The 27,704-nt window shown below is 45.6% G+C and overlaps 1 long non-coding RNA gene across 1 annotated transcript in view; it reads left to right on the forward strand.

Annotated features, from left to right (window-relative positions):
• Window positions 1-27,435, forward strand: part of LOC140843236 (uncharacterized) — a 183,204-nt gene extending 155,769 nt beyond the window's left edge. Inside the window, exons 4-5 of the long non-coding RNA XR_012120836.1 lie at window positions 1,290-1,378; window positions 27,156-27,435. This is a non-coding gene — a long non-coding RNA (uncharacterized lncRNA). The remainder of the gene's footprint in view (window positions 1-1,289; window positions 1,379-27,155) is intronic.
• Window positions 27,436-27,704: the final 269 nt, after the last annotated feature.

Raw genomic sequence — 27,704 nt, forward strand, 5'->3', positions numbered from 1 at the left:
CGGAATCAGTGGCCTAAGAGGTGGGGGGCAAGCAGACACGTCAAGGAAGTAGCCTCTGTGGGACCGACTGCGGGGAAGGCAGGAGGGGAGGGTTTCACTGTCGTACCTGCACTGCTTGTTCAGATGTCAGCGCCACAGACTAGACTGTGGGGTCTGTGAGGGAGCCCACCATGCTTGAGCTAATCTCTGGGAAGGGCAGGCCAAGGACAGTGACAGGCACAGGTCTGCTACATAATTTGAGGGGCGCAGTGCAAGGTAAAAATTCAACCATTAAAGCATCAAATCAAGTGTGGGCCATTCTAAGCACAGGGCCCTGTCCAACTGCACGTCCAGGCACCCCCAGGAACTATCCCCGCCTCGCCACGTCAAAGGTACTCGATGTCTGGAACGAATGGGCCACGGCACATTCGGTGGAGCCTCCAGGCAGCACGTTCCAACAGATTCCTATATGGAAATATTGACCAGGCTGGCCTGCAGGCCTCACTCCATTCTGTTTGCTGGGAGGTCGATAGGTATTAATGTAGAAACACAGGAGAAAGAAGAAATACTGATGGTTCTTCAATGTATGTTGGACAGAAACACAAAGACGTTCCCCGATTTTTCAGTGGAGGAGCCGCATGAGTCAACTACTGCCCTGGCACCTGACTTATTTTTCTTGCCAGATAAATCAGTTTAAATGGAAACATTAATTTATTTGAGTTAGTGAGTCAATGGTGGTGCCAACACACTGGATCAGAATAAACTTCCACAGAGAACACTGGGAGATGCAGCTATCTCCTTCAGAGGGGAATTCAGAGATAATAAATATTATACATATATTAATTCACAAATAGCTCTCCAGCACACTAAGCTTGGCTGCTCTCTAGTAGGAACTGGGACATGGGTGTGAACAAGACCAAGTGCCCACGGCCTTCTAGGGCTTCCATTGTGCAATGATTTCTAATAAAATATCAACTGTAACGGCTTTCAGTCATGAGAAATTCATTGATATTTTTTGGTTTCATGTGTTATCTTCTTCATCTGCAGAATGCATTTTATTTCAGGAAACAGAAAAATACATACAAGGTTTTCTGCAGCTCCTGGCTGACTCTTGAGACCCTAGCCATTGTTTCTCTATAGAATCTCCAGCCCCCCAACTTTGAGTCTCCCTCCCAGAAGGATGTTCAGGGCGCAACATCCTCCAGTGGGGAGAGGCTACTATGCTCTGCTGTTTTCCAGAAATGTAGTTCTATATTTTCAGGCCTCTCCATTAGCTGGAATCTGATCAAATGTGCCTTCCTGTTTTCCAGCGTTGCTATTCACCGCTCCTTCCTGGGCCTCGGACCTCATTGCTACATCTCTTTCCTTCTCAGTTAAGTGCATCTTTGGTATGCTGGTGGTAAGTTCTGGCCCTTATTTTTAAGAAATAATATTGATGGTGTTACTACATTTTTAATCATAAATACCTTGGAAGTTTCAAGCATGTGTGTGTGTGTACACATACTCCCTATCAACCAGAAACCTCTTAAAAATTTTTTTTTCATCACTTGGGTAACTTAGCACTCACAGTGACCAGTGGAAATTTCATGGGCTCAGTATCCAAATACAATTTTAACACCATTTCTTAATTGTGTGGCCTTGGGTAAGCTATTTAATCTCTCCAAGCTTGTGTTTCTGCATCTTTAAACTTGGGAAAATAGTGCCTTCTTCATAGTTTTTATGGAAAACAGAGAGAATGGTGGGCTCCAAAATAGTGAGCCCAGTGCCAGCACGCTGAAGCCCCTCAATACAACATTTGCAGCTATGAATTATTTGGGTGTCCTCTATCAGCTGTTGGGAAAGTTCTTTCTCAGTAGCTTTTGAAAAAATATCATGCAGGGGATACTGTCATCATCTCTTGTGTTTCCTTCCATTATCTTATGCCTCCCCAGTCTTTTCACATTGAAGACCATCAAGTTTTGGGAACATGTCTGGGTAGTCACTGAGCATTCTGATCAATGCCAGGCTCAATGCAGCTCTCTTTTCCTATATGTCACAACTAATAAATCGACTATCATATTATTGGCTTCTTTAGTGCCGGATCCCTAACTCTGGCTCCCCATTGAGGACCTGCAAGTCTCCCTTGGCTGTGGATTTTAAGCCCTGCAAACCCATGGCTCTTGGCCTACCAAGGGACCCCTGTCCCAGGGTCTTTTCCATTTTTGCATTAAGGGGAAAGCACTAAGGGGACAGTTGGGTTTTTCAGAAGAGTAGATATGACATCCTTTTCAGGAATTTCTTAGTAGAACCAGCTTTCAAAAAGGCTTTTAGTTCTCTGACACCTGAATGCATTTTCCTCTAAATGGAATCTAAAGGAGACAGCATTAAAATGAGCAAGAAAAAATTATTTGTGCAGTTGGGTGGAGTGTGGTGATCACTGAAGCCATAAACCTAAGTTGAGATTCAGGCTCCATCCTGTCCCAGCTGTGAAACCTCAGCAGTATGCTTCGTAACCTCGGAGTCTCAGTCCCCTCCTCCGGGAAATGGGGACAGCCGTTCCTAACTCACATGGCAACTCAGAGAACGAGGCTAGGTAATGTGCAAAGGACCTAGCCTACTGTGAGCACTGTGCCCTATCTCTCTCTTCCTCCCCTTCCCCGAGGCCTTCCCTGTGGGACTGCTCTGGTACCCTAAGCTTTACAGGCATGGGAACTGAAGGTCGAGCGAGCAGAAGAGAGTTACCGGATGATACTCAGTGAGGGAAGACAGCATTGGCACCACGCCCAGGTCCCCTGCTCCCAGGTCCGTCCTCATCCAACCACAGCAGGTTGAGGGTTTCTTCCGGATTCCCAGGCTGAAGATGTTTCTGGTTCTAAGTTGTAAATTAATTAAAGAAAAAAAGAAGTGAGGCAAATTTGACCCAAAGTGGTTATTCAGTAAATGTTCGTGGGATGAATTAAGTTTTCTAAAACTAGAAACTCAGATACAAATTCATTCAAAACACGAAGGCTAAGAAATATATTCCAGGCATGTGTTGATAATTATGAATGGCTTGTAACCCTTGTTAATGATGGCTGGGGCTGGATTACACCATTTTTGGTAGCCAGGGGAAATTAAGTCAAGCAAGGCAAAGGATGTATATGGAAGAGATATTCCCTCCCTAGCACGATGATCCTCTGCACATCAGTGGGTCTGAAACAAAGCTCAAAGTTCTAGATCTTTCTGTGAGTCTAGGACATAGTACTCAGCTCTGCCTTGTTCAGTAATTTTATCACCTATGTGAATAAGAGCAGGACATGATTTGGGAAGGATACCAGGTTTGGAGGAAAAGTTAAAATACTGGCTGACAAAATCCAGGGAGACTAGAGCATCCTGGTGGATGCCACAGGTGAAAATAAACCAAACAGGGAAAAGATAAGTTACTGTATTTATTAAAAACAAAAAGAATGAAACACAACAACACAGTCAGAAAGACTGGATGTGAGGGTGCTGTGGTTTAAGAGGTTTAGTAAGAGAAAGACAGGGATTATTAGTTGACTGTTAAGGATTGATCAGATTCAATACTGAGACATGTCTACTAAAATATAAATGAAATAAAAAGTGAATTTTGGTTGGTTTAAGAGACATTGCATTTAATAAAAGCATAAACTGCATACTGTTCCCCTATCACTCAAAGAGGAAAAGCCTTGGAGAGACTCAAAAATGCCATCATCAATTGCCAAAGATAAGTCCCTGATTCAGACGAAAACCATTAGGGAAGGTCAGAACACACACAGCTTGAGGGTGGTTGTGGTGCTCACAAAGCTGTTGTCTGGTCATGCAAAATGGTCTTCTGGAGTTTAGAAAAACTGCTTCCTCATCTGACCTGTAATAGTAAGCCTCAATTGGCCATGATGTTGAATCACCATCGACTGGGTAACTTTAAGTGTATTGTCAAGGATGGTTCCAGTGTACACCTTACTTGCCAACAGCACAATCTTGGCAAAGATGTTAGGGACAGGAATCAAAGCCTTAAAGCTCCTTTGAGTGTCTCCAACCCTTTCACCCACACAGCTGAGCAGGAAGTGTCCTTTGGCCATTGTTTGCTTGTTCCAAGGAGGTACTGTTGCTGGAGAGGAAGGCTCTCATGGTAGTGGAAAATGTGTTTCACTTTTTAGTGTCACATATGGGGAAATCTAACCCATTTCTCCAGAGACAGGCACACATTTTCCTGAGACTCTTACTAATGAACTTTGCAAAACTTTACCTTCTCCTAACAAAGACTTCATTCTCAATCATCAGGAAATGTAGAGCAAATAAATGAAGTTCTAATGCTAAGATCAGCAATGCTTTCAGAGAGACTGGGCTTCCCTTGGCCTAAGGTATTTCATTAGCTTTAATGGCAATGAAATCACCTACTTTTGGAATTCATCAGCTTTCCCCTTATATGTTAACAAAAGGCTACCCCATGTATTTAGGAATCTCACCTCAATCACTGTTGCAAGCTGATATGGTCAAGAACTGCAAAGGACTCCGGCTTATACCCAATCTTATCATCAAGTATAAGCAGCCTCCCCATGATATACTCCTAAGTGACTCTGAATGATCTAAAACCCCAGGGTTTTAGTTTTCTGAAAGAAGACTGGCCTTAAACTTTGATAAAAATACATTATTAGATGTTGACAATAATATCACTGTAAGCTTCTAGGCATTGAGCCTTAACTTCATGTTTTCTAATTTAAAAAACCCAAATTATCTTCCATGGACTACTGGACATCCATATTGTCTACATAAGCAATATTGTTCATGATTTAGTGCCTGGAATTTCTTCCCTGCCTCCCTCGCACCCCCGCCCCCCGCCAACCACACACACACTGAGAAGTTGCTGTGCTTCCTCTAGCATGCTAATATAAGGTGTTAGCAATTGTATTTTCCTTTTTGCCATGGCCATCGGGGAACTCTGGGTACCAACTTTGATACAAAATCAACAAAATGACCTCTCATGATTACCTTCTTCCCCTTTCTATGGATCTGACTTTCTAATTTGTATCATATATTTTCTCTTCATAGAGAAAACTTTGTTGAAAACTCTTGCTTTCCGCAATTCCATATCCTAAGAGATGGAGGCAGACTGGGAGAGAGAGAGAGAGAGAAAGGCAGAGAGTTGCCTGGACACCATGTTTGGTGAGGAATGGGGACAACATCTCGGTTGTCTTGGAGATGGCCAGCCTCCAGAGGAAGGTAGATATTATCTCATATCTCATTATGGAGACACCATCGTTTTTAAAGGGGATTTTAAAGGGGATTATCTATGTGTCCACAGAGATCAGGGTCAAATCTTGAGTGTGGAAATTATGGGGAAGCATCACCTTCTAAGAACCACAGCTGTGTGTCTGTTGAGACAGATTTCACAGATTCAAAGCAAACCTGCTACTTCCGGCTGAGCACCTGCCAGGGCCCTCCCTCCTCCCTTTGTCTTCGTCCTCCTGGTCTTTGACTCTGGGGCCCTTTGAGGTCTTCCCCTAGCCTCCTTCTGCAGCTGCATCTTCTGTTATTCCTTGTCTCCAGCCTCACCCTTCACCAGCACCATATACCTGTTAGTTCTCAGGAACCGCATGCAGTTTTGCTTCCACTTGCCCCATTGTTTTTCCACGACCAAGAATTATAGCAGTGATAGGAAACATGTATTCACTATCTATTTATTCGTGGGCATGTGCCACACATTGTTCTAAGTGCTTTGTAAGCGTTCTGTCATTTCACCCTCACAGCAACTCCACGAAGTAGGAATTATGATCAGTTTTATAGATAAGGGAGCTGTGTCACCAGAGAGGTAGGGTCACACAGCTATCATGCAGCAGCATAAGGATTCAAGCTCAGCTGGACGGTCTTTAGAAACAACTCTGAGCTGTACCACCTCTTCGTGGTATTTCTTTGGGTGCTTCTCTGCCTGTCAAACTGTTCAACCATCAACATCTTCTGGGATGCCTTCCCCGAAACTTTTCCAAGAAATAACTGTCATAAAGAGAATATGGGTGGTTTCCTGAGATGTTGTGGGTTGGGTGCCCCTGAGAGCAGCAGAATAGGAGAAAATGAGGGGCATGAGTTCATGAGTCTTAGTGATCAGAGTTCAAATCTGCTAGTAGATGTGTGATCTTTGGCAAATTGCCCAACCTCTCTCTGTCTCATCTTCCCGAAATGTGCAAGAAGGACGGAGTCCTCTTTGGTAGGGTTGTTGAGGATCAAGTGAGGGAGTCCATGTGAAATGTGCAGTCGGATGCTTTGTCCATAGCAGGCATGAGCCACAGGCAGCAGTGGGTGTTACTACTTATTATCACCATGTCAGTGACATAATAAGTACTCAGTAGATGATACCTACCTTCCACCGAATAGCCCAATGAGTCATGTTATGAGTTCCTCTCATTGTCATTGAAACTTAGCTTCTAATACCTAGAAGGGACTTTGGAGGTAAACCAACATTTTTTTTCCATATATGGGAAAGCTGAGGTCAAGAATGAATGGTCAGTAAGTGAGTGAGTAGAGGTCTAGAAGTTACTTTTTAAAGCACTTTGGTCTCTATTCTTCCACCATGCCTCACTTCTGTACCAGTGGTGGATTAAACCCACATTCAGAGTTACCAATCTTCCATACCTATGAGATGTCAAGTTCTGGAGAGAGAGAAATTTGAAGGTTTGTGTGTGTCTATTCCAGCTTTTGGAAAGAAAAGAAAATGTCTCTCAACTAATATTTATAAAGTAGCTACAATGCTGAACAGCCTTGCATACTCTCATCTGATCTTTGTAAAGTCCTGGTGAGCATGTTTTATTGTCCTTGTTTTATACATGGAGGAAACTGAGGGTCTGAAAGAGGATGTGATTTTTTTTTAGATTAAAAAGCCAGAGAGCAGTCTCTCTGGAATTTAAATTCAAGGCAACCTATCTGAGGTCTCATAGCTATGTTCCCAGATGGAGGGTGTTATTTTCCTATTGTAAAGTAGGCTGTTCGGGGAATTTCGACACAATGAAGAAGTGGGGAGGGGCCTGGGAAGAATCCAGAGTGGCTTTCTGGGCTGAGATCAAGAGTGTTTAGGAAAATACCTGTAAGGAAGGTAAGGCCAGGATAAACAGGTCGTCTCAGAAGGGACTCTGAGGGTGAAGTGGTGTGGGACAGAAGACACCTGGGATGTGGGGGGACTTAGGGCACTAGGTGGGGGTGGGGCTGGGGGCAAACACCCTGCATCCTGAACTGACCTAAACTTGTTCCACTGTATATTTATGGGGTGCCCTTGAGCAAGGTGTCTCTCCTGCTACCGCCTTCCAGGCTGCCCATCATGCCTGGACCTGGGTCTAGACCCACGTCTATATATCTAGACCCAAACCTTCTACATATCCAGAACTTCCAGTAACACATTTCTACATAAGGATGTGCACTCTGCTCTCCTTTCTACCAGGAATTCATTTCCTTTTTCATTTTTCCTCGAAGAGGATGGGTACTTCTCTGAGTTCCCCCAGCCAATGAAACAAACAGGTCCAACTCAATCGAATAAGCTACCTACCTCCAGTGGGCATGAGAGGGCACAGGATGGAATGAGGCATAATTCCTACCCGCAGAGTCCTCCCCGAATGGTATCTGTGATCGTCGCATAGACACCCTGTTGCAATGTGATAAAATGACAGAGGCAGGGTGGGGTGAAGAAGGAGTACTCCAGACCGAGTCCTCCCCTCTGGGAGGACTCCTTTAGAAGGATTCAGGGAGAAGCGATCAGTGGTACCACCTGCTGCAGGAGGAGAGATTTGGAGGCACGGACAAAGACTCAAGGGTTTAGGTGGTTGCAGCTATAGCGATAGACTCAGATGCCCCCCCTTACTCGCCTGGATTCTGGAAGGGTTCTCAGGGAAATCAGTGGTGCCTTCAAGGAGGGCAGGAGTTGGACCACTTACAGAAACATGTCAGTTTTTCAATTCTTCTATCTTGGAACCCTTAGGAGGTCTTGGCTTTGCAAAACAACATATTACCTCTGAATCTGAGCCTCTGAAATCCTGGCAGGGGGGCCAGTCCAGCCGGCACTGTTGCCATATGTGTTTAGAATCTCATGCACAATAATTAATTTCCACTCTGCAAAAATGAATAATTAATATAGCATCCCACGTCAATTGATCCAAACAGAAGTTGACACATATTAGGAGACACACGCTGCTGAGCAAACTTTTTAAACTGAGGCATTTTATTAACAAAGCAACTTTTAAAAATTCTCTATTTTCCAGACAATAGGAATGGAACGTAATCCAGCCAAGAGGGCAGGCCAAGCAGAGGGTGTCAAGTTGCGATTGGGGAGGGCGGGTAATAGGAAGATTGCACTCGTTTGAAGTTGCTGGTGGGGGAGCTGAGTAGGAAGACGAAGGATGCTCCAGGCATAGCAGAAGAAGAAAATAAAGTGACAGCCTTAAGGAATTTAAGAGCTAAATATTTTACTTTGATTTTTAATTATGCAGCCATGATGGAGAAATATGGGTACAGTGATGGTAAAATTAGGGAGATTAAAAAACAATTTCAAAAACTATTCATGACAGATGCTGGTTAGTCGATGCAATAGAGCTCTGATGGCTTCATCATCCACCCTGTCTGATTCAAAGGTTCTCTTAATAAGCCCGTTGAAAACATCGACAGTGTTCCCAGGTTTGGGGAGGATGAGAAGCTGGATGTTAGACACACTGGGTGATGTGATGAGGATCTGGGACACCATGGAATACATTGTGATTTAATTGTTTTCCTTTCACAATTATTAATATTGTTAGTAATAATGACAGCTTCCACTTATTCAGAGGAGTATAGGTCAGACTCCGTGTTTTGCATTGAAAATGCTTCTCTGCACCTGCCAAAAAGGATGTGAGCCCTGCTGCCCTCACTTTCTAGATATGAAATTGAGGCTCAGTGCATAAGAAGGTGCTTCCCCCATACACAAGGTTGGAATCTTGACATGTGTTTGGGTCTGCGGCTCCAAGCCTTGTGCTCATTTTGTAAAATTGGGCTGTCTTCTTTTTACAGGAGGGAGGCAAGCTGCTGACCTGGGGTCTAGGAAAAAACGAATTTCCAGAATGAGGAAAGGGGAGAAGATAGCATAACTGGCACTTTTCCTTGCGACCCTGAGGGCGTTGGATATGGAATGCATGGGCTTTACACAACTGCATGCTGCCAGCATGGGGGTCAAGAAGGATAATGCAGTTTTGGCTCTCTGAGCAGATGCATGATTCTTAGATTGAAAAGGTTATAGGCTTGGCGAACCTGACTTAAGTCAGAGGCTCCTGAGAGTTGCACTCAGATCTAGGTGCCCCACTTTAGAACTTTCTATATCTCCAAGCAGTGGGAAGCTAAGCTTATGATAGGACTTGAAGTCTTGTAAGGACAGTGTAAGAGCTTCAGATTGCTGGGTTGTTGAGGGCGAAGCTCGGTCATGTTCTCCCTCCTCAGAAGGGTCCTGCATGGAGGCTTGCTGACTCTCCAGAGGCCAGAGGAAGGTCCCTTGGGTGGTAACTGGGTGCCCACAATTGGGATCCCGTGGGTGAGACTGGGGCTTAGTCTCTGGGAGAAAGCCCAACAGCAGAGTGATACGCCAGGGGCCTGCACGCTGCTTGGTGCTGGGGCTGGCGGGGCAGGCGGAGGTGAAGGGGCCGCAGGTCTGCCCCCTGGGGAGGAGAGGACTTGCTGTGAGGAGCTCTGGCCGCATGGATGGGATGCAGGCAGGGAGGGAGAGGGAGAGAGTGATCACAATGGGGGGTGATGTCCACCAGCCCCAGCTGCTCCGGCCACCTTGAAGGTGCCAGGCATGTGAGTGGAGAATCAGCCTGGGATGTCCTTCAGATGATGTGACCACCAGCTGTCATCTGTCAGCGAGCACATGAGGAACCTGCAGAACAGGGGAAGGCAGTGACGCATTTCTGTTTTCAGCCACAAAGTTTGGGGTGGTTTGTTCTATGGCAGTAGGTAGAGGAGATGGCACTGGCTGGGGAGAGCTCTCCGCATGGCATCTGTTTTCTCCAGTCAGGCAGACTTGGTATGTTTTGTGGTGGCTGTCAGCGTTCTCTGTAAAGCAAGGCATGCAGGACCTCGCACTACGAGCTGGCACACCTTCCCCTCTGCTGTGCCCCAACCCAGCCCCAAGTCCAGGGTGGGAAATGGACGCATCAGCTCTTGATGGGATGTGTTGCAAAGTCACAGTGCAAAGGTCATGGGCATTGGGAGAGCAGCAGTTGGGGCCATTTTTGTGATCCATTGATGGCAGCTTCGTTGTACAGTATGGTCCATTGGTTGCCTGTGAGCTGAGCTGCCTCGGGCCCTGCTCACAGAGATGCATTCCAGGACAGAGGGATTGCAGTGTGGTCATTTAGGTGGTGAGCCTCTGATCCCAGCAGCACAGGGCAGTCCTGGGTTGGAAAAGACTTTAAAATCATTTTGTCCAACCCTCCCATTTTATAAATGAAGAGGGTCAGAGATGCTAAAAGATTTTCCTGAGGCTACAGACATCAAGGGTGGCATGGAATGTGGAGCAGTACTGTTGAGCTGGTTACCCTGGGCAACTCCTCTAAGCTCAGGTTCCCCCTCATAAAATGGAGGCTGTGGGGGGGGCACTTGGAAATATATATATGCACACCACCTAGAATGCCTCCGCAGTGGTCACACTGATGATTTTTATTGCAAGACGTGGACTACAATCTGGGTTTCCCGGCTCCTAATTCACACACCCAACCAATGACCATAGGTAAGTGTTCGTATCCAGAGCAGCTCACACTCAACAACATACAGAAATATCGGTGTACGGAGTGTTGAGCTGCACACAGCGTTTTGCAGGGCGCTGGGAAGAACCTGTGAAACACACAACATCCCGGGCTGCCTCTCTCTGGGAACTTGCTTTAGTGCTCTGTGTATGGGTGTGTGTGTGTGTGTGTGCGTGCACACACACACACACACACACACACATGTCCGGAATTGGGTCATTATCTTTTCCTAACAATTCCCACATCATTGTATCTGACAGAATAAATTTACTGTTTAAGGTAAATGTTGAATTTCTACGCTATAGGCATGTGGCTTCAATTAGAGGAATCACAAACAATTTATTGATTTTTTTAAAAATAGAAAATAACAGCAGAAAAATTATGCCATGATGATAGGGTGTGGAAGACTCAGAGAAGGACTTTAGTTGGAAACAATGAAGGGATATGATGACCCCCAAATTAATGTGTGCCTGTGAAACAATTAGAGTGGAATATTGAGAGAAAACATTTCCTTGCTTTGTGACAGGTACTGCGTGGAGGTACTATTTCTGGAAGATACGGTCTGAGGGGTACAGTTGTTTCAAATGCCTTCACAGAGACAGTGTGATATTTTAGATAAATACTCGAAAGCCTGTCTGGCTCTGTGGCAGCTCTCTAGGCCCAGTTCCCAGGTTCAAGTTGGCCTCCGAGCAGAGGCTGGTGTGTGGGGCTGAGGAGCTGGAGGAGGAGGCAGGAAAGATCCGTAAATGACCTTGGACAAGTTAATAAACTCTCAGGGGCTGGGTTTCCCTCTGGAAATAGACACCGAACTAGAGAGCCCTGCTTCCTTCCACCTGTGAGAAAATGCAGGTCTGTGAAAATGAAAGCCTGCCTGGCGTGCTGGTGGGGTGGCCACACACACACACGCGCACATGCACACACACACACGCACACACACACGCACATGCACACACACACACATGCACACACACACGCACACACACGCACATGCACGCACACACACACGCACGCACACATGCACATGTGCACACACACACTCACACACGCACACTAAGTGGAATGCCAACACATAAGTTTCATTAAATACACTTTATAGCAATTTGAAATGAAGCCAGGGTCCAGGTGACAGAAAGAAGTGACATGTGCAGAGGCAGATACGCACAGAGTTTGCAAATGATCTACAAGCAAAGACGGGCATGAGGGGAGGTTTATGTCATATGCTCTTAACATTATTCTTCACTTGGAAGACTTTATTCAACAGGGTTTAAACACATCAGGTTTGGTACTTTTAGTTACTTGGTAGTCTTATGTTACCTCATTTCAGCAGAGGTTTTTTTTCCCCTAAATTAAAGAAAATATGTTGGTTAAAATAAAGGAGCTAGTGGAGCTGGGAGGCCTGGCCAGGCGATTCCTTCTCTGAGCAGCCATACGAGCCTCCTGTGGGGGGGCTGGGGTGCTCCGTGGGAGCACAATGTGGAAGGCATTTGACTTGCTGTATTAGTTTTCATCAAAGATTCACAGCTCACACTCAACAGCTTCTTTGCATTAAAATCTGTGACTGTAAAATTTCAGGGAGAAACATTGATCTTTCTTTTTCTTGTTAACCCTTCCCCCCACCTTCCGAGAAGATTTGAAACACCCTGTCTTGGTTGGAAAGTTAATTTCTTCTGCCAAAAATGGCCCCATTTCTGCACTCCCTTCCTTCTATGGGGCTTCCCCACATCCATCCACAGGGCCCATGGGTGGGAAGGGCACAGGGCATGGGGGGCTGGGCAGGGGTGCCACCCGGGGCTCTCCTGTGGATCCCCAGGAGTCCAGCCAGCAGCCATCCATCAGCTCCTCACCTGGGGCATCTCAGCCCAACAGGGCAGTCATTGAATCAAACTTTTGGGAGGAGGGTATTAGTGAATTTAACTGACATTTTTTTCCTTTCTCTTTTTTATTCTGGTCAAATTACAAAAACTGTACTGTCTTAACCATTGTTAGGTGTGCAGCTCTGGCATTAAGCACGTCAACAGTGCATGCAACGATCCCCGCCATCCACCTCCAGAATCTTCTCCTCTTCCTAAACAGAAACTCTATCCCCATTAAGTCCTGACTCCCCATTCCTCCCTTCCCCAGCCTCTGCTAACCTCTATTCTACTCTGTCTCCATGAATTTGCCAATTTTAGGTACCTCATTGTAAATGGAATTATGCAATATTTGTGTTTTGGGGACTAGCTTTTATTCACTTAGCAGAACTCCCCAAGGTTCATCCATGTTCAAGCATGTGTCAGAATGTCCTTCCTTTTTAAGGTTGAATAATATTCCATTGTATGGATATACCACATTTTGCTTATTTTTCACTCCCTGATGGACACTTGGTTGTTCCCTTCTTGTGGCCGTTGTGAATACTGCTGCTGTGATCATGGGTGTATAAATGCCTCTCAAAGTCTCTGGTTTTCATTCTTTTCATTGTTTACCTAGAAGTGGAATTGGTAGATCACATGGTAATTTCATGTTTACATTTTTGAGGAGCCTCCAACCTTTGAGTCTCGGGCTGGGGCATATGGACACGTGTGTGTGGATCCTCACAGGACAGCAACCGGTCCTTTGAAGGGCAAGGGGAGGCTCTCGAGGGTTGGTGGGGTTAGGCCCACTGTGGTGGGAATTGCTGCCTCAGTGCCACCCAGCGCAGACCCCAGCTCCTTCAGCAATTTGTTTTTGCTGTATATGCGTGTCTGAGGGCAGGCTCCATGAGCCCGTTGCCAGAGCCTTGCACAAAGACATTATTAGACATGCTACATGGAGGAACAAGGCTTGGAAAGCTGCAGAGATCTGCCGCAAAATTGAATGCCAGCTCTGTCACTCTTAGGGGTCTGTGGGCATACGAGGTAAGTCTCTGGATCTCAGATGCCTCCAGCGCACCACGGAGCCAAGGCCGCCATCCACAGGGCATGAACATTGGGAATAAAGGTGATGTGCTCAAATACAGTGGTAGGTATGGACTAAATGGTCACGTCAGTCTGTCCAGAGCCAGCAAATGGCAGGACTGAGAGTTAAAGCTGTACCCTCTGATTCTGGACCACATCTTCTGCAACTTACAGAGACCCTGACCAAGTATTGCTTCCTGTAAAATGGGACCCCAAGTACCCTCTTCCCAGAGCAGCTGCAAGGCACAAATGGGACTGCATGTGTGATGAGACTGCCCATTCCTTGGCACAAATAGGCACTTACTATGTGCCCGGCACTGGGCTGAGGTTTTGGGAAAATTATGTCATGGCGTGTGTTTCCCCCACTGTCCTTTCAGGTACAAGTCCCACTTTCCTTGCAGGAGTGTTTCAGGAGCCTTGGGGAGAAGCTGGAATCTGCTCAGGCTCTTGCAGCCAGAGTGGTGGGGCACAGTCTCCCACCTCAGCTCCCCAGGCCAGTCCAGTGGCCTGCAGTGGGAGGCGGGCAGTGTTGGCAGGCAGAGGCCGTGGCATAGGGCTGACGCCACTTCTGGGGCCGCCGCTGTCTCTGCCCGGTTTCCTGCGTCTGGATGGGTCTGAGGTTGCAAGCGGTTTCCTGTTTCTCAGCAGCTCAGGACTGGCCTAATTGGAAAGACATGTCAGGGCGATGTGTCCAGTGAGCTGGAGATGAGGGGTGGGGAGTCCAGTTTGCTCAAATCATGTCTGTGGAGAAATCTGGAAGGTGACGCTTGGGGGGATAGGAGACTGTAGACCTCAGGGGTGTTGAGCAAGCTGGGGAATCTCGGAGGGGTTTCCACGGCCCACAGAATGCAGACCGTTTGGTGTCCAGCAGCTAGATGGGGGCAGTGTGCTGAGCCTGCCCTGGGTGGCCTCCCTGTGGTGGGCAGTGGCCCTGGCTCTCTGAGCCCCTTTCTCTCAGCCTTAGATGGGTGTGGGTCTACTTCACAGGGATGGGGGCCTCTGTGGGACCATGGGCCTTGTAGACAACAAAATCTTGGATTAGAATCTGCAGATGAGCAAATCCTATAACCTTTAGAACATACCCCATTTGGCCCTAAAAGGAACATATCTGAGCACAAGATGAAGTTTGCCAGTCGCTTTCATAATGGATAAAGAAGGAAACTCAGGCAATAACATGTGTGAGAATACTTTCACCATGTTAGGCTTCTTATAAAGGAGGAGTTCGTGTGGTTGCCTGTTGTCCAGGGCTTGCACTCAGAGCTCTCTTGATATGGTCAGGAAATCTTCCCGATTCGAATATTGGCTCCTTGCTCCCTCATGTAATATTGGAGGTGGAAGAGAAACACTTTTGTTCTATTACTGTCTTCCTTTTCTTAATGTCTGATGAATCTCAGTTTTCTCTTCTGCAAAATGGCCCTCAGGGCATTGCCTCATTGACTGAATGGGGTAATGAGCCTGTTTTAGGGCTTAGTGTGCACTCCTCACTCTTTAATCCTGCGGATGCTGCTTCTCACGCTCCCCAAATAACTTGCTCATGCTCCCAAGACTCACAGTTTCTCTCCATAAATCCCCAGTGTTCCTGTCCAGCAATCTCCCCACGAGGCTCATAGGCGAGTGCGGGCAGATGTGGAGGCTCAATTTCTGGTTGTGAAGCAGCCTCCTACATACCTCAGGAAACATGGCCACCACAGATGGCATTCCATCCCCTGGTTCGTGGCGGCTGGCCACGGGGACATGTGCTGGCTCGGCTCACGCTGGCATGTTGAGGACTTTCCAGCAAAGCTCTGGGAAAAGAGCCTCCCGTTTTCCTACACCCTTCACCCTGACAGTGAAGTCTGGGGCCCCTGACTCCTGCTGAATGAGGTCCTGTGATAGTGAAGGTATGCTGGCCAGAAGGTCCACCCTTCACCTCTGTCTGTTCTGCCTGGCTGGGCCCCTCCACCATGGGAGGGTAGGAGGGCAGAAGGGAAGGGCTCCCAGCTCATTCTAGGTAAAATGGCTAAGGGGGCCAGTTTTCCTCAGATTTCAAAGAAAACAATGTGATGGATGAGGGTTTTGCCCTCATTTTTGGGCTTTGTCTGAACAAGCTGGCTCACTTCTCCAACTTCAGTCTTGCTCATTGGTGAAAACAGGGGTCATTACACGTGCTGGGTGTGTGTGTTTGTGATGATGAACCCGGGGCCCCCAGTACACTATCTGGTACATGGCAGGTGTTCTGTTCAATTAAATTCACTCTCCCCTTCATTTCCTGCAGTGTCCACTTAAAGCAATAATCTTTTTGGCACCTACTATGCACTAAGCATTGCACTAAGTCATAGGAATGCGAATAAGGGAACTTGAATCACTGCCACCGTGGTATCTCTGTCTTCTGAGGAAGGCGCCCATGAGGACAAGCTATTGTTCCCAGAATGGCTTGGGCCTATGGCAGTGGGAGTGTATGGGGGCACAGGATGCCATGGAGGCACAGGGGAGGAATAGTCCTTAAAGCCTTCAATGTGCCACCCCATCTAGCAGGCACCTGATGCTCTGAGATGAATGATACGTGGCCTGTGCTCAGAGTACATGACCTGGTGAAGCAGGTGCACATGTGAATAGTTCCAGAGTTTTGGATAAAGAATTCACTAGAGTATAGACTCTGGTAGCAGAAACACACCTTTTTAAGGCAGCATCTCATAAGGCATCCTCAACATCATAACCTCGACCGTAATGGAGATCTACGTTCCATTCTAGGTAAAGGCAAGATTATAATGGGCAACGTCTACTTTGGGTTCCCATTTGTGGAGAATGGTAAGAGAGGATCTAATGTTGAAGTCTTCCTCTGGGCTAGAGATTTTTCTCTGTTAGCTCATTTGGTCTACACATAGACAGGTATGATTGATTTCACCCAGGAGATAAAGTGACTTATCCAAGGTCACACAGCCAGTGGGTAGTGAAGTGGTTTCAACTCAAGGTTTATCTGTGTCCAAAAGCCCCACATATTTTGCTGTTGGCATTGCAGTCCCATGGGTGGAACTGAAGGATGTCCGTTGCCTTCAGTCCCACCTAGAATCTAGCCCAAGGCAAAATGCAATGGACTTTTCTCGGGCGCCTTCCAGCGGTTACACCTCTAGAGAATGATGACTTTGAGTGGGCATGCAGTGAAAGGGCAGGGCCTGGGCATCATCTCTCAAGCAGAAGGGGCTGGAATCACCTGATCCCAATGAGGTGTTCTGACCGTTTTCGCAGGAAGCCCCGTGGCTCTGTCCTCACCTGACTGACCCCAGGGCTGGGCAGTGGTGAGCCAATGTGGGGCATTCGCTGACTATGTGCCATTCTATTTTTTGAGTTGGGATTCACAGAAAATGCACATTGTTTGCAGCCAAGCGGGGTGCGGGGTGGGGCTAGGCATCGGAACAATAGGGTGGCTCCTTGGCTGCCAGACCAGGCACAGTCATATTTGGTAACATGTGGGGCAGGAAATAATTATTTATTGGTGCATTCATTTTCAGGGCTCTTGGTAACAAGCAACTGATTCCAAATATGGTCTGAAGAAAACTTTGGTTCCATTATATACTGTCTTCTCCTGTCCCTGGCTCTCTTGGATTTTTGCAGTTGGCTCTTAAACAATCCAAAACATGTTTTCCAATTAAATGAATGTCATTAAACACATAGACACATGTGCACACCTGCATCCACACTGTTTGTTTAGAGAGGGCTCTAAAGGAATCTTTACACAGAGAATTGTCTCTCAGTACCTTGGGGAAAATGAGGGCTTAGGTATCAAAGCTGAATGGGAACACTGGCTTCATCCCTTACTAGCTCTGGGACCTTATTCAATAGTTATTCAAATTCTCCTGATCTCAGCATCCTCATCTGTAACATGCGCATGAGGATTCCCACCCCGCAAAGTGCTATAAGAGTAAAATGAGATGATATGCTTCGAAGCACCTTGATGCCATGGTAGGCATCTGGACTGGGTTGATGGTATCTCCCAAATTCCTATCATTCCCAGAACCTCAGAATGTGACCTTGTTGGAGATAGGACCATTGCTGAGGGAATTAGTTAAGATGAGGTCATATTAAAGTAGGATGGGCGCTTAATCCACTATGACACAGATACAGAGATGAAGGCCGTGTGAGGATGGAGGCAGAGCCTGGAGGGGTGCAGCTGCGAGCCCACAAAAGTCAAGGATTGTCTGCAACCACCAGAAGCTGGAAGAGACGTGAGGTGGTTCTACCCCGCATCCCAGAGGGAGAATGGCCTTGCTGGCGTCCTGATTTCAGACTGCCAGCCTCCAGAACTGCAAGCGAGTGCGTTTCTGTGCTCTGAGCATCCCAGTGTGATGACCATTGCAGTGGCTCTGGAGGACTGCTTATTTCCCAGGGAGCATCTGTACGAAGGGCTGGCTTCACAGTCTAGAACAGAGGCTCAGCATTTGTCTCCTGCCAACACCTGATATCTGGACAGGCACTAGGTATCGGAGGGTGCAAAGATGATTAGGTCAGGCTGCCCGACCTCCAGCAGCCCTTGAATAAATGTTAGTTCTTCTATCTTCTTTTCTCCACTTAGACCTCTGCGAACAGCTTGGCAGGAAAATCTCAGTGTATGTTACATGCATTCCCATGAAATACAAGTTTGAGGCATTGCTCTGTTGTATACTGAGGCCACATATACAAATTTATGCATATACACTTACTATTTAGGTCCGTGTCTCCTGTAATAGACTTTTTTAAGCTCACAGAGCTGTTCTAAGCTACCATACACTTCCCAAGTGGTAGGTCGCCATCAAATATCTGAGTAGGCAAATGTAATTTATGCAGGCATATATCATGCTTATAAAGGCCAATGCCATTTCTCCAGGCCCCTGTGAACACTTAGGCCTGACAGTGCCTAAATAAACTGGTTTATTTACTGCAGTAGTTACCTGTTTAAGACTAGCCGTTACGTTAAGTAACACAGAGTGCCCAGACTAATAAATTTACAGCATGCCTGTTTGTTTTACTGAAGAATTTATTGCAGTAGTAATAACTGTCAGAGGGTGAGCCTGGCAAAGGGCTGGAGCTCTACGGAGGATCTATCACACCATCGACTTCCTGACAGCCACATGGGGGCTGGTGTCACCAAGTCAAGCACCTGAGTGATGACCTTGCACAGAGGGCAGGCGGGCTCGGGATCAAGCTTTTGGGGAAAAGCCATCTCTTCCATTTGACCCAGATGGGTGTGAGTGGCAGGCTCTGTGTGCTGTGGGTGCCATGTGCAGAAGCCCCTTGGAGTTGATGTCCACAGATTTGGGGGTGCTCCCTGTCAGCCAGAAGAGGGGAATGCCCAGCTTTCCAACCCTGGTTAACGGGAGGGTGGCCAATGGAAAACCACATGAAATATGCAGAATCTTATACTCCCTGTTCTTATTTCAATTTGGCATTCTGCTTTCAGAGCAGCTGGAGGGCCTGGGACTGGAGACCAGATGAAAATAAAGGCATACGGCAGTGCCGGGTCATGGCTTAGAGCACAGGCTTTGGCTCAGATAGCTAAATTCTAACCCCAGAACTGTCATCTAAAAGCTGTGCAATGGTCAGCAAAACATATTTAAATTCTCTAAGCCATGCATTCCTCTGAGCAACTGGGATAATCAACTACTTTACAAGGTTGGTGTGAGGACCACAGGGCATGCTATTCAAAGTACCCAGGACCTAAGATGAGCCTAATAAAAACTAGCTTCCATAGGTGTTCTGATTGGCTGTTTGTAAACTTTTGGATCCAGACAAGAGGGAAGACAAGATAGAGGATGTCTGGTCTGTGCAGAGCGGGAAGCTGCTTCCATGACAGGGCAACGACTTGTCCAGGACATGCTGCACAGTCATGGCAAAGATGTGGCAAAATATCAGGTCCCCCAGGTCCTGATCTGACTGAATCATTCACTAATTTCATAAACCATGACTGAGTACCTTCTGTGGATGGAAGAAGAGGTGAAAGACTTGTCTGTCTGCCCTGCCAGATGGGGCCTTGGACACCTCTGAATCCGGATGTCAATCATGAGACCTGGCACGGAGTGGAAAAGCAGGTGAGGTCTATGAGAGGAAGGAATGACAGTCCCTGCCACACACGGTGAACGGTGCTGTGATAAAAGCAAGCAAAGGATTTTGAAAGAGTTCACAGGGGAGTCAATTCATCCTCTGGGGGTGGGAAAGCTTTCTAGAGTAGGAGATGTCTTCTTTTTTGTCCTGATGGTCATGAGAAGTAGCCAGACAAACAGGAATTCCAAGAAGAGGACACAGTATAAGAAAAGGGCCTTTGAAGAAAAAAAAAAGACCTACCTAGTGCTGCAGAAGAGCAGATGGGTGTGGTTAGTGTTGTGGAAGAGCTGGGTGTAGGGTGGGGGTATGTCTTGAAGAATCCTCCTTGGCTGGGCTTTCTGCACACTTGCTGATGTGATCCTGTGATGTGCTGTGAGTCAGGCAGGGGAGGGATTATCTTCTCTATTTTGCAGGAAACTGAGGCTTGGAGGTGAATGTTTGGTGTATCAACAGCACTCATTCATTTGTTCATTCCACACAAGCAACTACATGATTTGTGGGGGCCAATGCATAATGAAAATATGAGGCCTTTCTCCAAAAATTGTTAAGGCTCTCAAGGCAGAAACAGCAGAACATTAATTCAAATGCAGGGCCCTCTGAACTTGGGGCCATGTGCAGCTGCACAAGTCATATGTCCTTACAGCTAGTCCTTGTTCCACAGGTTTTTATTGGGTATTTATTACATGCCAGGAGTAGTTCTAGGCACTGGGGATACAGCCGCAAACCAGCCAGACATGGTCCTTTGTCTCCTGGAGCCTAGTGGGGGGAAGACACAGTAAAACCAGTAAGGGAATGAATGAATGGGATGCTTTCAGACAATGGTAAGTAATAAAGGGTTTCAGAATGGAATGGAATATTTAACGAGGAAGGCATTGCTGGGGTGGCGAGCTCATGTCTGGGTGAGATGCTGTGGCGATCTCGGGGAGAAGCAGTCCAGGCAAAGAGAGAGCAAAGGACCTGCAGTGGTGATATGCTTGGAGCGTCAGGGCTAAGCAGCAGTACTGCTGTGGGTGTAGGGCCAGTGAGGTGTTGGGGCCAGATGTCACAGGGCCCTGTGGGACACAGTGAGGTCGTCAGGTTTTATCACAAGTGCAATGGGAGGCACTGGACAGTACCGAGGAGAAGTACTGACAGAAGCAGCTCACCAACCTCTCTCCCAAAGGCCTGGAGCTGCAGAGCATCAGAGATCTCTAGCTGGTAGTATGGGTCAATGACGAACGATGGGGGGAGAACTGTTTTTGACCTACAGAGGCAGACAGAGCCTTGCATAGCTCTTGTATAACTGGGGTCCAAAAGCCATGAGAAAATGGGGATGGCTGACAGTGTGGTCAATGGTCTTACTTTTCTCACCGGCTCTTCCCTGATGCAAAGTTTTATTACAAGGGTAAACAATTGTTCTTTTATTTAAAATCCTGATAATTATGAAAAAGTGCAAGCATTTAAAAGAAGCAAGTAAGTTTTAAAAATCTTTTATTTTAAATCAATCAGAAGCAACAGTTGTCAAGATTTGGTAATCATTATTCTGGTCACCTTTATGTATATTATAATGGAAAAAATTAAAATACAGCTAGAAAAAGTATGTATTTCTAGAAAAATTGTAGTTACGACTTCATAAAAATCAAATGCATTTTCTACTTAATTACAATAGCAACAGGAAAGTAAAGAACAACTTGACTTTAGATAAATATTTCTTTCTTAAAAATGAGATTAGAGTTGAGGGAAATACTTGAAGATTTTTTTAGCAGAGCATCTCAATTTTAAAGAGTATATTGATGAGAAGTTAGCATGTCTATACTTCCTCTCATTGCCATTCCTGCTGGCCCCTGATTTTTGTTATTTATATTATTATTTTTAAGTTTGAATTTTATCTTTGTTACATCACATTTTTACATTTATGTGTTCTTTAGTCAAATTATTTTTACAGTTGTTTAGTCTTATTTCTACATTTGAATGGCTTCAATGACTTCTACTAGTCTTAATATAGCTTCTGTTTTCTTGAGTTCATTATTTTTATACCAAGCATTGTTGACTGGGTGTATAGCCCATAGACTTGAAAGAGTGACTCATGGCTGCTATAATCCTTTCATTAGTGCATCCTTAATGGTATCTGTCTATTATTATTATGGTTGAAGGTTAATGTGGCTTTGTATGCAATTTGGGGGTTACACTGTTTCCCTCAGAAGTTTGTCTATTATAGTCAATTCTCTTCGTACACTGAATACGGAGGTTCATTCTGGGTATTACCGTCTCTTGTTTAGATGTCTTCATGATTTTTTTCTTTGCCCTTGAGGGTCCATCATTTCCCTGGGATTTAGTTTAATGTTGATCATGTTTAATTTTTTTCCTGAGGTTTAATGTATTACTCACTCCATAAGTTTTTAGTCTTCATCTAAGAAAAATTTTTTTAGATATCATTCAATAGTTTTATGGCTATGTTCTTCAGAAGTGCCAATTATACATACACTGGCTCTTATTTACTTCTTTTATATGTATTAACCTTCCATAATCATTCTTGTTGGTTTTCTTTTCCATTTTATTTTGTGTGAGTTCTTCAAGTTTATTCTCCAGATTTTTTAAATCAATTGTGTTTATTTGTCATGCTTCTAAAATGTCTTTCTTCTCTAATATCATTTTCATGTTCATTTCTTTCTTTTTCTAGATTAACAGTTCTTTTTATGTCTGGTAATCTTTTCCTTGAACTATTATAGATTTATATAGAGAAAAATCCCTGCAAAACTATGTAGAATTATTTTTTTGATCCCTTTTCCTACTAATAGGGATAATTCTTCCTGTAATATACATACATATCTTTTGTTTATATCTCTTTTCTTCTCTCTCTCTCTCTTTTTGGTATTATTAACATTTTTCATGGATAAAATTTGTCCAGGCTACCTTCAAAGCTGGAACCAACTGAAGCTTCAACTCTAGGCAAGTGGAATCTTTTCCTAGTCATACATGTGTTATTTCTTTCATCCTAGGGGATGACTTGCTTCAGTTCTCAACATTGGAGATGTTGCTGTGACTGATAGCAAGGCCACGGATTCTCTGTGCATAATCTTGAAGTGGCTCCCTCCTCCCCTCCTCTCCTCCTTGTAGCCCCTTTGACCTCTACTTGTATTCATCAACTAATGACATGATGATTTCTGGAGCTCATGCTTCTTCAGGCAAACCATGATCTTGGATGGGACCTCTAAAAGGGCACTGCTCTCTTCTCCTATATTTTATGTATAACCCTAGATCCTTAGTCAAATAAGTGTTGACAACACTGCTTAAAAAGTTGACATTTCAGGGACAACATCCTCTGCTTGAGATCAAAGGTACAGTGTCTCTTTGCTCAGCATCCCCCACCACCTAGGTTTAGAATAGGTGGTATTTGGCAGATGTGCACCGTATTTTATAGCTTGAGGTTGTGGTAATTCCTTTCTATCATTTGCAGGTAGCATATCTTATCTTTTATTCTCACTCCCTTTTTTTTAAAAGATTGCTAATTTTGGAAAGGTTTGAGAATTGAGGGTAAGGCAAAAATTCATTTTCTGTCCAGTCTTCAGGTGAACAATTCTTATGACTCTCAGACTAAGGGATGAAAATTGAGGGTCTTTGTATCTCTGTATTTTATTTGGTAAAACAGACGGGAAAATTCAGGCTAAAAGCCAAGATTTTAGAGGGTTGATATTTACATTGTGGTCCAAGTTTTGTCGAGAGGACCTTGAGCATAACAACAATAATACTGACTATGGCTGTTTGAATGCTGACTCTGGTCCAGGCACCTGGCCAGGTGCTTTGTTTATTTCAATTAAAATCTAAACCACAACCTTGTGACATGAGGCTTGTTAACCCCATTTTACCAAAAAGGAAAAAAGAAACTGAGATTCTGAAAGATCCAGTAACTGAATGATAAACCACTGAGCGTGCATTCAAAATCACCTGCGTTAATTCCATGCTCCCCTCTCTTTTTCACTCTATATGCTGTATGTTTGGTCTAAAAATTTGAAGATAGTAGCAATTACAACAAACCCTTGTAATTCCTTTTTTCTTATGCTCCTTGCCCTGAGCTCCATTTCAGTGGCTATGTTAGTACCCTTTGTAGCTCCTGTGACATCAGTCCCCTTCTGGCCACTCTCCCTCTGGCTCACCAATGATCAGAATCTCTTCATTAACTGGTTTTTAATGGGGATGATTAAGAGGTGCTTGGATAAGAAAGGGGTTCTTTTCTTTGTACATTTACAGCTGTTATTACCTAACTCCAGAATTTGGTCTCCCTTCAGTTGATATGTTCTACACCAGGCTGAAAAGAACCATCTTCAAAACCTTTGCAAAGTCGATCTTTGGCCACAACATCCTTTAACGCCTTCGGGCCTTGCCAGTGAGAGTGACTGTACTGAGAATCTGTACCCTGTCTTAATCTCCCTGTTCCCTTATTCCTCACACTACACCTCCAAACCTCCTCCGCCCTCTCTTGTTACACCCGGCTTTAACGGAGGGGATAATTCATCACCTGCTTAGGAAAAGCAAATGAACCACCTCCCCTCTCTGTCCTGTGTATTGATCTCCATCCTCCAGTGGGTTTGCAGGCCTCTGCCCGCAGTGACCTGTGCCGCACTCTATCAGGTGCTGGCAGTTGTTGCTTGTTGGGTCCTTTAATTTTTTATATTTGCTTAAAAATAAAAGTGTTTGGGATTTTTAAGCTTGTTTTCTTTAGTAAAATGAGACCAGAAGTTGAGTTTCCACATGATCCCCAGAACCATGCGCAAGGGCGCCTAGTGGCTTCAGGCCTGGAGACTAGGAGGACTCTATGGGGAAAACAGTCCGCTTACATTCAACGCAGCAAGTCACACTAGGCCATTCTTGGGCTCTTGGTTTCCTCAGCCTCCCACCAGACATACGCGCTTCTCTCCTGAAACGACGTTTTCAACTTGGCCCCCCTGGCTTTTTGTGGGTATCTCCACTCCTGCATTTTCCACCTTATATTGAATGCATGGTTCTGTCTTCCTAAGATATTCCTTGAATTGTTACCTTCTCTGAAAAGCTTCTTGGATCCCCAGTATCCAGCTCAGAGATGGGTAACCATTTAATTTTCTAGAGGATGTTTACCACAGGGCATCATGAAAAGCTAATGTTTATAGGACACTCTTTGAAAACTGTCCTCATCATTAAAGAGCCATGGGAAAGGGGGTGTCCTGTCTTCCTGGAGACCCCTAAGCTGGGGCTGGGGTTGATCCCTGTAGGACCTACCCGTAGTTCTCAGGGTTCCATCCCAAAAGCAGTCTGTGGGAGACCACGTTCGTGACTGGTGGTTACCCGTTATCAAGAGAATGCTTTCGAATATCCAATGACCAGGAAGCCAGGTAACTTCCTTCGTGGCTGTCAAAGACTTGAGCTGCACAGCATTTTCAGTGCAGGACTTTGCTGAGGGAGTGGCACTCAAGCATAACACCAGGGGCTGCCATGCATTTACACCCACATCTTAATGCAGACTCCGAGCATACATCCTACCCTGTTCCATCGCCACTGGTTTTATAGAAACATTAAAAAAGTAGGATAGTAAAATTCACACCATATAAACTCATACCATGTGGCATTCATAGATGCCATTTATGTCTTTGTTTTAAAGAATGTAAAAAGGTATCAAAACAAGAATTTCAAAACAATCCCGAATTTTCAGCAGACAGGGTGTTCTGACTTGATATCCTCCAAATTCTGTTTGTGGCCAAGCATGGTCTTCACAGGGTCTTGATGTATTTTGTAGTCACCAAAAATTTGAACAAGAGAAACAATATAATCTCATTGGTGTTTTGGGCACCTTTCCTGGACAGCTGTGTGGAAAGTTGATTAGAAGATAAGAGAAAGATGAAAGAGTCCCTATAGTGGGAATAGAAGCCAGAATCCTTTCTCTCAAAAATCCTTTATTCCAGTCCTAGGAGTCATTGTCCGGAGATTCTAATAGCCATTCTGGGCACCATAGCTTCTGGTCTCTCTGCTGCTGCACACTGGAGCTAGATGGCAAAAGATTATAGTTTTCAGGGCCTGGAGGGGCATCTAAAGAGCAAATGATCTAAGCTTTTCCTACAGAGGGGGAACCAAGGAACCGGGGAAGGAAATGGCCTCCAAAGCTCCTGTATCCGTGTGACTATGGAAACCAGCAGATACCCTTTCACAGCTAGGCTCCCAGGCCCAAGTGAGACACCCATTCTGCCTTGGCCTGAGTGGGAGACATTTAAAGACCCATCAGGGACTCTGGGACTCAGAATCAACTCCCTTGACTATTTGTTTCATGCCTTCATTTGGATAACCGCATTTGTGCCTTGTTCTGGCACCCATTTCCATTTCAAGCTTTGACACCAGAATGTTCCCTAGCTCATCAAGGGAACCTTTTTCTGCAGACCAGACCATACTCAGTTCCTCTAGGACTGAGCGCTGTCCAACCCTATTATTTAGGATTATTTTATTGTCAGGGAATGAAACCCAACTGAACTTGGCTTGAATCAGCTGGAAGGAGATTTACTGCATCCCATAACTGGAAAGCGCACAGAGCTTGTTTCGGGAATGGTGACATCTGAGAGCCGCATGATGTCCCTCAGGCTCCATCCCTCTCCATCCCTCCTCCATGTTGGCTTTATTTTTGGGTGACCTCTCTCTTTAGAGTAGCTCCAGAAACTCATGAACGTAGTGACCTCATCAGAAAGAAAGTATCCTTTCTCCAGTAAGTCCAGGGCTTCCTCCGCTGGGCCCAAGTGGAGATCACCATCACCCCTCGGTGTCTGGGAGTGGGCTAAGTCACTCCCGCCTGGATATGTGGACTGACCATGGGAGAATGAATTTTCCTTAAAGGAAACCAGGATGTTTGTTACCAGAAAAAGTGGACATCTAGTTTGGGTGGGCAAAACGGGCAGCTGTCCAGGATGATTCTCCTGCCCGTCTGTCATCCCGGTCTGACATCCTGTTTCTGACTCCACTTGGCCTGGCGGTCAGCCCTGAAGCCTATTGATGGGCCTCCTCCAACACGAGCACCCTCATTTTCAAAAATCAGTTGTTCACTTTTGCTGCCCGTACATTATAGTTCAACACCTTCCATCTAACAGAGATGGCTCCCCTGGGCCATCACCTGCTGTTGCTGTCATATCATGATTCTTCACCTGGAATGATGGGGAGGATACCCTTCCAGGACACCCCTGTCCCGTGGCTTAATCTGGCTCCAGTCCCATTCTTTCCCTATGGGCTCCATCCGGGGTCAGTGAATAAGAACATGTCCAGCCGGCATCATATCCCAACCAATGGCCGATAGCAGGTCAACAGCTCATGTGGGACTTAGAGCCAGTTCTTGTGGCCTTTGCACTATTCCAAGGAGCAGACCGCATTAGAAGTCAAACAAAGAAATTAACGCAAAGAAGCCCTGAGTGTGAATGTGTCAGCCAGACTATAGTCAGAAGAGAAGGATAAAAAAGCAGAGTCTAGGTTGCTATTGTTTTTTTGTTGTTGTTGACAGGCGCCAACCTACTGCCATCCTGGGAGCAAGTTCTCTGACATGCAGGGGATGCATTGACTTCATTAACTTGTACAGGAGAGCGGGAAACGTCCCTGGGAACTTCCGGCAGCCTTGTGGAAAGAGGATGGTGGCGGTGTGCTGCATATTGAACCTGGCAGAAATGAGAGTGATGGCGGTGTTCGGGAGGCATCAGATGGCACTTCCAGTTTGTCTGCAAGAGCCTAATTACTGGCCTGACACCCGTTGCTTCAAATAGGCCTGGGAAGCAGCTACTGGTGTATGGAAGCATCTGGTAATGCAATTACCCTGTCAGCTCTTTATCCACTTGTAGCCGTGTCATTAGACACTTTTTTTTCCTTGATACTCTTAAAATGTAGAGTTACCAACCAGAGCAATTTAAAATGATATATAGTTATTTTTGACTCCTCTCCTGTCGAGGGAGAACTTCATAAATGATGTCACAATAAGTGGAATGTGAGAGAAACCTCAGAAATGGAATTTGTAAGGGCAGAAACTGCGGGAAGAAGGATCATCGTGGGGGCCCCTGAG

This window comes from Manis javanica, chromosome 8 (assembly GCF_040802235.1).
Source record: "Manis javanica isolate MJ-LG chromosome 8, MJ_LKY, whole genome shotgun sequence".
Lineage (NCBI taxonomy): Eukaryota > Metazoa > Chordata > Mammalia > Pholidota > Manidae > Manis > Manis javanica.